Here is a 10,434-nt window from a genome sequence, read left to right on the forward strand (position 1 = left end):
GGTAGAACAGCGAGCCCGAGAAAACAGGCTTTCTCCTTCTCTCTCCTTCTTTCCTTAGAGTAAACTTGGAAGTGTGTACGTAAAAGCGAAAGAAAGAAAGAAAGAAAGAGAGAGAGAGAGAGAGAGAGAGAGAGAGAGACTGACTATGACGAATGACTCACGGAATCAGAATCAGCCGGAGAGAAAGGATTACTCGCGAGTTCACCCTCTAGCGTTTTACCAAGGAGCATTTACGCTCGAGCAACTACAATGGAGGATCGCTACTATATTAGCAGATAAATCTACATTCGTGGCTGCCGCCTTCCGTGCGGTTTTAACGATCGTGTACACGACAAAACCACCAACTAGCAGCCCCGCCATCCTTCTTTTTCCTTTATACGTGAAACGTTCTTTCTCTTTCTCTTTCTCTTTCGTTCTCGAGGGCAACGAGTAACTCGTGCGAGAAAAAAGAAAGAGAAAAAGAAGAAAAAAAGAAAGAAAAAAAGAAAGAAAAAAAGAAAAAGAAAAAGGAAACGAGAAAAATAAAAAAGCCAAGAATTACACGACGCGAAGGATATAACCGCCACGCCTGTTTGAGATTCTTCGGTAAACATTGTCCGTCGAGGAGAGTTATTTCTAACTGGAAAGAATTACGAGAGGCGTTGCGATTTTTATAACATCGATCGCATAACTTTCATTTCCTTCCTCGCTTATCTTTTATTCTATTCATTTCGATTCACTAAATATAATTTATTCTTTTCAATCAACTCACTGGTGGATCACGATAACGTTATATAATAATAATAATAGTAATAATGATGATGATGATAATGATGATAATAATAATGATAATACTAATAATAATAATAATAATATAATTGAAGGAAAATATTAACTCGCTTGGATTTTGCTTTCGCGAAAGTGGAAGTACAGTGTAAATCTCTATATATCTGTATAATACCTTATACACCGTTCTTAGATAACTATATCGCACGATAGTATATTTAATAGATCTCCTAATGCATACTTTGCGTCTTAGAGCACTCATGTATGCGCGTTTAATGGACCGTACAATTCAACGAAGGAACAGAGAGATTCATGGGAGGAGAAGATTTATTTAATCGACGCGTCGAAAAAAATCGATGCGGAGAATAATAATAGATCGATTGGAAAGGCGTTGATTAACGATCGTATTTACGATATCTTAAACTATCCCAAAATATATTTATATACATATACAATTGTACTAATACTATGATTTCTTTTTCTTTACAAAAGTATCAGATCAATGATAATTCTATGTCATCAAATATATCGAAACTTTTCTTTTCACGAAGTTAATTCATTGTCCTCTCGGTACACTGACCTAATACGAATTGTGTAAGAATCAGTGTATACACAGGTTTGTGTCAGAGAATTCGCTGAGCTGAAAGAGGGAAAAGAACGGCCACTCCGAAAAAGAGCCAATGAACTTGATTGACCTGAAAGAGAGAGAGAGAGAGAGAGAGAGAGAGAGAGAGAGAAGAGAGGTGCCTTCAAACGTTCCACGTTCTTCACGCTGTTTCTTCTTCTCCTTCTTCTTTTTTTTTTTTTTTTTTTTTTTTTTTATGTTACCGACTTACGCCGTTTGTCTCGACCTCTTTCGATCTTTCTGAACTTTCGTTTTACGATTTAGACGCTTACTTATATTCTATGGCGCCTATCTTTCAAACCTAACCCAGACTCCAACGATCTCTTAAGAATATATTCGCAAAACGATCATAGGTTCTCTTTAATAGTCACGAATACAACTCTAACCTTTTTTCTTTCCTTTCTCTCTCTGTCTTTCTCTCTTTATTTGTTATTGTATTTATCGTTAGAATCCAATCACAAGTGCATCGCAAGATCGCGTTATTTCTGTGAGTAGAAAACCTTGACTTTATTGCCCTGCTAGGCCAACAACGTGCCACCATCTCCTTTCCCTTTTTACTCCGCGCTTCGTTGCTCCGTTGATACGTGAACGCGTATACATACACATATGTGTATATATGTATATATGTATACATTCAGAACGATATAACTATTTTCATTATGTTTGTTGGTATACATACTTGAACAAATTTGAGACGTAGTAAGAGAACTATTGGTACCTCTCTCTTTCTCCCTTTCTTTTTGTATTATTATTATTATTATTATTTTTTTTATTCGAATTAAAAATCGACAAAATTCAAACAATATAATCGACCCGTGTGAGATGAGTTTTTAATATCGATCGTATTGAAAAACACCGATAAAACGATGGAATACCAATTGAAAAAAAAAAAAAAAAAAAAGAAAAAAGTAAAACAAATCGTTTGAAGAATCACTTTCTATCGCCATATGCCGTGCATTAAAGTGACATTAGAAAATAGTTGGGTATCGATGAAAGTCCGACGTGATTGGTTTCGATACTCGCCGTCTCTATAACGAACGATTAATTTTCCTTTCGTTTTTCTTTTTCTTATATATATATATATGTGATATATATATATATACGAAAGTGAGTGTATATCATAACCGATAATTACAAGATTGCTCTTTTTAATATTAGAAAATGATGAGAGTCAGGCGATATTTATTTTTTCTCGTGTGTTTATAAACAACGACGTTTTGTTGATAACGATTCTCGTCGAGAGCACGCGTCGATCTACGAGAAGGAGAAAAGAGAAGGAGGGAAAGAAAAAAAATAAGAAAAAACAGAAAAAAAAAGAAGAGCGATTAGATACGCCGAAGAATGTCCTGCGTATATGAATACAGAGTTAGAGTTTTAAATCAGGCTTGCGTAACGCGATCGCGCTCAAGTAGAATCCGTTTACTCGTTTACCAGATAGACAAATATTTTTCTCGCAAGAATATACATAGATATCGATAAGATTAGAAAGAACACGTAGGAATCGTAACGTTGATTCCATCTCCGCTCCGAAGCGCTCTCTTGTATATATTTATCTACATACCTAAAAGTACGTGTGAGTGTACGTACGCCTAGACATATATAAACGACGTGAAATTCTATCGTTTAAGCGTGCTATCCGACGATGACCGACCGCGTTGTGAATTTTAACGAGACTCTCCTCCTCCACCTCCTCCTCCTCCTCCTCCTCCTCCTCCTCCTCCTCTTCTTCTCCTTCGTCTTCTTCTTCTTCTTTGCGGTCACGCCGGATAATGTCACGCAGAGCACGATCCTTCGACCGATACTTAGATATGCGACTCGCGAGTAAAACGATTTTTCTCAGACGAAAGTCAAGAATTGATATCTCGATGGTTTTTATTTTTTATCTCTTTTATTTATCTCTTATTTATCTCTTTTATTTTAATTTAATTTTATTATTTTCCTTTTCTTTTTCCTCTTTTTCATATTTTTTATCGTTTTCGTCTTCATCATATACACATTTTTTTCATAGCAAATTATTATTGAAAATAAATAGATACACATCGATTGCTCATACTTTATAGTAAACATTTTAACGATCGAATGAGCATCGATAAATAGTTCGATGATACTAACAAGAAATGCGTATACACATATATGTAAATACGTATAATCGAGACATAAATCTTAGAAAGTTCAGGGTTCCCAGCAAGTCATTTCTTCTACTCTCACACAACTATATTTACAAGAATATATACAGAGTGTCCCAACGAGAAGCGACCGCTAGGATTGTTATGAAATTTAACTATTTCTTTTTCTTATATCTTGGGTAATAAAATAAAATCGTCGATTCAATCATTTTGTCAAATTATTCGAGCGAAGAGAGTTCGTAATTTTTTTTTTATTCGAGAATTTGATCTTTAATTGTTGATCGTAAAAATCATTCAGAATAACCTGAATATGATAGGAAAAAATGTTTCTTCGACATGATGGGAAGTTATATAGCTCTAATATGGCAATTTAAGCCAGTATCTTTCCGACCGTTTACATCCTTTAATGTTTTCTTCTGGGAATATATACAAAATAATATTTCATCCAAACGGCCTCATTAGGAGAACTTCAGCAGCCCATAGTCGAAGAATGCCGTCAGATTACACAGGATGTACTGTAAAAACATTCGATACGAAACTCAGCAAAGATTTTATTACTCCATGGAAATCGGTAATGACACATTTTCGATATTTAATAAAGTAAAAGTAGTTTTCTACTTAAACTTTGAAACGCATTTATCTTAGAAATTATTGAACGGAAATTAAAAATAAATATAGCAACGTTGTAAAGAGAATTAGAAGACCTTTCGGATGATAGGTCGTGTTGTAAACTGATCCCTCTTGCCATTTAAAATTTACGAGGAGATTGTAAATCCCCAAAAAGGTTAATCCAAAATGAATGAAAGACTTGTCCCTCGTCATAAACGAAATTTATTTGTCCCTGGTATTGTTCGATAATATCACCAGATTTCGTAATAATCCTGATGGACACTTTTCGTTGGGACACTGCGTATATATATATATATATATATATATATATATATATATATATATATATATTTTGTATACTCGTGTAGAGTTCGATAGAACGCAGTTTGTAAACATTGTATATGCGTTATTCGAAGACCGGAAGTAGCTCTAATCAAATTTATATTCTCGCTATCGTGTCTTCCTGTATCCAAAACGTGTCTCGAAAGAAAAAATATTTATCTCGACCTTCGTTAGGAACGAACATTCTATTTTTTTTTTCCATCCACCTAAGCCGATTTCTAACGATCGATCTAATCGATGTTAGGAAAATTCATTTGAGAATATTGGGAATTATAGAGAAAGTTTTATTAGAGATACTTACTTAGAAAGGATAGGAGAAGATATATAAATATATTTTTAGAATTAAATAATTAGACGCTAATGTCAAATTTTGTTTATTCGTATTTCGTTCGATTAGATTAGACGATATATGCCTATCCTACTCGTGTTTTGCTATGTTTTAAGTATTATCTTACGAGCGACCTTTCGTAAGAGGAAAAAAGAAACAAAAAAAAAAGAAAAAGGAAAAAAAGTAAGACGGATGGAAAAAGATAGCTTAAACACTTTGTGATATGAATTGATAAATGTAGTCGTTACGTCATAAAATTTTCACGTAAAAGGCAATACATACATTGATTTCCAAGCTGAACTCGTTGCCTTGAAGGTGTCTATTAATAAAATACCCAGTAGATAAATAAACATAGATATCGTCCAGTTGCAATAGCCTACAGTAAAAAACAATTAATTATATAAGACCGATCGAACATTTGAATTTCATAGATTCGAGAATGACTTTATCTGAGAATAAATCAAGGTGAAGCATTATTTACACGATTTTTCTTACCATTATTATGCGATCCTTTGTCTTTTATTATTTTTGTTCTAATTTTTTGTTCTAACATTTTCTCTTTTTTATCGAGAAAGGTAACGTAAAAAAGAAACAAAGATTATAAAAATACGCTCATCTCGAATAAACTCCAATTGCAATTTCCTTTTTTCATAATACTCACGTTAAAATGGTATAATAACATTTACGTAAAAGTTCGTTGACATTCGGTCTAGATAATAGTAAGGAAAACATAAATTCTTAGGTGAACGAGGTAAGAGAGAGTAAGGGACATGAGGTATATGTATGTAGGCGATTAAACAAATATCGGTATGAGTCAGGCACATAGTAAAGGAACATATTTGTTGCACGCGGTAACATCGCGATATCGAGGCGTGTTTTAACAGGTACGTTTACTTTTATCGCGTCTCTCGTAAGACCTATGAGTCATCTTAAGTCACGCGAGGCATATCATCAATCTTTTTATTTTCTTTTTCTCCCTCTCCCTCTCTCTCTCTCTCTCTCTCTCTCTCTCTCTCTCTCTCTCTTTGTTTCTTTTTTTCTTCCCCTATATCAATACTTAGTAGTTGATCCTTTAAGAAAAACACGAAGAAGGAAAGAAAAATCAGATTTTCTTTAACTTTGTGTCTTAACATAATCCATATAAAATATTTTTATTAACGAATATATACTCGTAAATATTCATGTACATACATACATATGTATATATGTACGTATGTATCTACATATGTATATATAATACATTGTCGTTTGAAAAGGCAAAAGCAATAAATGAAAATGAATTTGACTCGAGATAGATGTTTTATAATGAGTTACATAAATATCGGCAGACATTTGTCACTTTTGTCATTTATCGTTCCTTCCTTTCCACTTTCCCCTTGAATACGATTAATGTATGTACCTACATAAGTACAATAATATTATTATCGATGGACTAAGTACTATATTTTCTCTTACGCGAATGGACTTTTTTTTTTAATCAAACAAAGTCGTAAGAATTACAACGAGAAAATGTTATGAGCACGGTTTATTGTGGCAAGAGAGGCCTAGCTCGAGCGAGTATTTATAACGATACTTTAAACGGGAATCGTGCCAAGAGTATAACGGCGATTTATATCCGCCATCTTTAGGAACAAGGGAGAGAGAGAGAGACAGAGAGATCACGACTGCGTCCACTTTTGTTTCGTCGTTCAATCGTACGATGACATTATGCATATATGTATATATATATATATATATATATATACATATCAAGTATATAAATAGAAAATTTATCGAAAACATTTTTCTATTTCTTATACGTAGGAAATAGTCAATCGATGTATTTTTTTTTTCAACGAATTTCTCGATAACTTACTTTTAATAATAATAATGATAATAATAATGATAATAATAATAATAATAAAATGGGAGAGACAGAGACAGAGAGAGACAGAGAGAGACAGAGAGAGAGAGAGAGAGAGAGAGAGAGAGAGAGAGAGAGAGAGAGAGAGAGAGAAAAGAACATGTACGATCTCGGGTCGTGCCAATTTTACAAATAATTCTGACGTTATTAACGTAAACGATGTTTTCGTCCGTCTACTTTATTTCGTACGTAAGTAACTAAAGTACTACGTACGTAACGTTTCATACGAGCTATTATCCTGTATTCACAAATATCTTTATTTTCTTTTTCTTTTTCTTTCTTTTCCCTTCGTTTTTGGATTCAAATCACTTTTTTGTGCTTGGACATTTAAGAAGCAGAGAAATATCGAAACATAGTATTGGAAACTCGACCGTAACCGTTAGAGCACGCATCGGTAATATTTTCAACGTGATTTGCATTGCTAAACCGTTGACACGGTACAGACCTTTTTGGTCTCATCATCCTGTTTGTTTATCGATATACTATGTAAACAATCAAATATGCAGTCAACTTCATTCTCGTATTTTCGATTGGCTTCTTCCTCTTTCTAACATTTACATGTGTCGATGTGTATCGGAATAGAATAAATTACTACGTTGGTGCTATGTAATCGTATGTCGACGATAACGACGTACTGTTATTATTATTATTATTAATAATAATGATGATGATGATGATAACGATCTCGATACTTTTATATTTTCTCTTTTTATTTACGAAATGTTACGTTTGATTCTGAACGACAATATTATTAAAGTTTATTCCAGGACAGATCGTATTAAACAAAAAAAAAAAAAAAAAAAAAAAAAAAAAAAAAAAAAAAAAAAAAAAAAAGAACCATTGAGAAAAGTCAGCTATTGTTGGCGAATAACATGAATATTAAAAAAACACATAAGAGAGGGTAACAATTAGCGTTACGCGTGTGTTTACAAAGTATCAAAGTATGTACATATGTTATATGTTAACTGGCATATGCGTCTTTGCATTAAATAGTATCTCGGAGAGAGAAAAGAAAGATCAATTAAAATATTTACATTTCTCGTAAGAAAGACTTGTTGGAATTTTCGATAACAATTTAAAAGATATTTCGATTCAATATCTGTCTGATTAAGAGTGTACGTACATATGTTTTTAATGAAAGAAAGTCGTAATATGTTCTTAATGAAAATTAAATAAAAAGTAAAAGGAACGCAGCTACAGATAGATAGATAGAGAGAGAGAGAGAGAGAGAGAGAGAGAGAGAGAGAGAGGAGACGATCGAATGTTCGAAATTAAAGAAAAGTTGCATAAAACTTGACATCTAATCCTATTAAGAATAGTAAATTCTTGGTACCTGATGAAAAGGCAAGGCTACACCGAAAAACTCAAAGGATGATGCACTCTGCTTAATAATTCTCGCAAGTTGAAGGTCATGACGTAATAGAGAAACTCCATTGAGGGGTTTCGAATCCAGTAACCAAGCTATAATCACGTAAGCTACTTTAACCGGAAGGAGACGTATACGAAATGTGATTCGTCGACCTTCTCTTACTTCCCTCTATCGTCTTCGTAAACTTTTAATTTTACTAATTCCTTTATCGTCAAGAACCAGGTTACATCAGAACGATTCCGCGGTTTGTTTTTATTATCTTTTGCCAACGTGGAACTCTTATAAGCGTATTATGTACCGTGATACGTATATAGATTGTAACACACGTTAAATCGCGCAATCGTTCGCGTGTACCATTTAATATTAATGATATTTAATAGGTTTCGCATTAATTAAGAGCTTTATATATATATATATATATATATATATATATATATATATATATATATACGTATGTATGTATACAGGTATATTTAATTTGATTCGATTCGATAAGATTCTTAAAAGATATAATAATTTTGTCATTACGATAATTAATCGTTATTGAAACATAATTTAGAACGATTTTCTTTCGATTCATTGACCGGCCACTCGTCGTTATCGATCCAAGTCCTTGTTTATCCAAGTTTATCAAAAACGGCGCGTGCGAAGGATAAACCAGAAATCGGAAAAATATTTACGATCGACTTTTCGTATGTGTATATATATATATATATATATATATATACACTATATATATAATACATATGTACAAGCAACGAAGCATATAAAAGAGGAAGCGTTCAAACGTACTCACGATATACTTATCTACATATTACACGCACTAAACCTGCTGACTCGTCAACGATGAGCGCATCATTAAGTGACTACTCTTCCGAGGATGTAAATGTATCTACTTATGCACACATACACACATACACACCCACACATGCGCGCGTGCGCATATTTATATATCGAGTAGATTTCACCGAAAAGGTTATTGGCCCGATGACGAATGGCAAGTTTATATGATTGGACTACTACGCTCGTCTCGTAAAATATATTAAAAAAAGGATAAAAACACGTTGCGATATTTATGTAAATCTTACGATAATTCTAAGTCTTCTCTCTTTATCTCTCTCTCTCTCCCCCTCTCTCTGCCTATTTCTATTTCTCTCTTTGCAGGATAAAAGCTATCTTTCTTACACCGGATAAAAAAAAAGCATATCGAAATATCACGGTGGGAACGATCTCGGCAAAAGGAAATAAATCAGTCGACTTACATAACTATGTATTTCTTGGAACGATATTCGGCAAAAGAAGGTAAAAAGGAAACACCAAGAGAGAGGGGGAGAGAGAGAGAGATAAAGAGAGAAGAAAACTTGTTTACATCGGGGCCGGCAACACGTGACTTCTCATTCGATGCGTTGATTGGTTGCGTAGGAGGGGGGAAGGGAGAGGGATAGATAGCATAGAGAGAGAGAGAGAGAGGGAGAGAGAGAGAAATAAAAAGAGAAGGAGTAGGAGACACGCAAGAAGGCGACGTCGTGTTTGATCATAACGTTCGTATTCTTTCTCACAATTCACACAGACTGAAATTCATTAAAAAAAAAGGCACAGCGTCTGTCGATTTGCTTCGACCTTCAAGATAATTACATAGGGTGGCTACGAGGGAGAAATTATAATAATGACATTAGTTATTAAGAAGAGGGTCTTAAGAAACGAGCGTGACCATTTTTTTTCTTCTTCTCTTTGTTATATATCTCTTATTTATTCAAACAATAAATACGTTGCGTTGTATATAATATAAAGATATTTATCCATATAGGGTTTACGTTAAGAAGATAAGAGTTAAAGTTACCGACCTTGTACCTTAATTCGCTGTAAGTTAATTCTGACGTTAAATGGAATATCACGTTTGCGAAATTCAAAATAGACTTTCTTGCATATACCGACAAGAATTTTCACGACCTTAGGCAACTAACGTGTATTTCTTATTATATTCGTTAAGACGATTAAATTAATGTCGCTACTTCGCATACATATCGCACGTAAACCGTCGTATCTAACCAATCGTAAGTGAGCGCGGGAAAAGAATAAGTAAGCGTAATTCGTTCAAATCAAGAAAGAGATTCATCGAGGGATAAGAAGGAGAGTGAGATATATCTTTCGACGAAAATAAATATTCTATGGTCGCATATTATTCTATTTATATTATTCTACGAATAATAATAATAATAATAATAATAATAATAATAATAATAATAATAATAATGATGATGATAATGATACGCGTCTTCAATCTCTCCCAGAGAGATCTCTCTTCCGTGTTATACTTAAAACATTCTCGACCTCGTCGTTTGGCTCCGATGCTCGTTTTGTTATCCG

General features: G+C 33.6%; 1 protein-coding gene across 1 annotated transcript in view; it reads right to left on the minus strand.

Moving 5' to 3' along the window:
• The window catches only part of LOC124951698 (MAP kinase-interacting serine/threonine-protein kinase 1), a 33,190-nt gene that overhangs the window by 21,472 nt on the left and 1,284 nt on the right, over positions 1–10,434 (minus strand). The window lies entirely within an intron of this gene.

This window comes from Vespa velutina, chromosome 9 (assembly GCF_912470025.1).
Source record: "Vespa velutina chromosome 9, iVesVel2.1, whole genome shotgun sequence".
Lineage (NCBI taxonomy): Eukaryota > Metazoa > Arthropoda > Insecta > Hymenoptera > Vespidae > Vespa > Vespa velutina.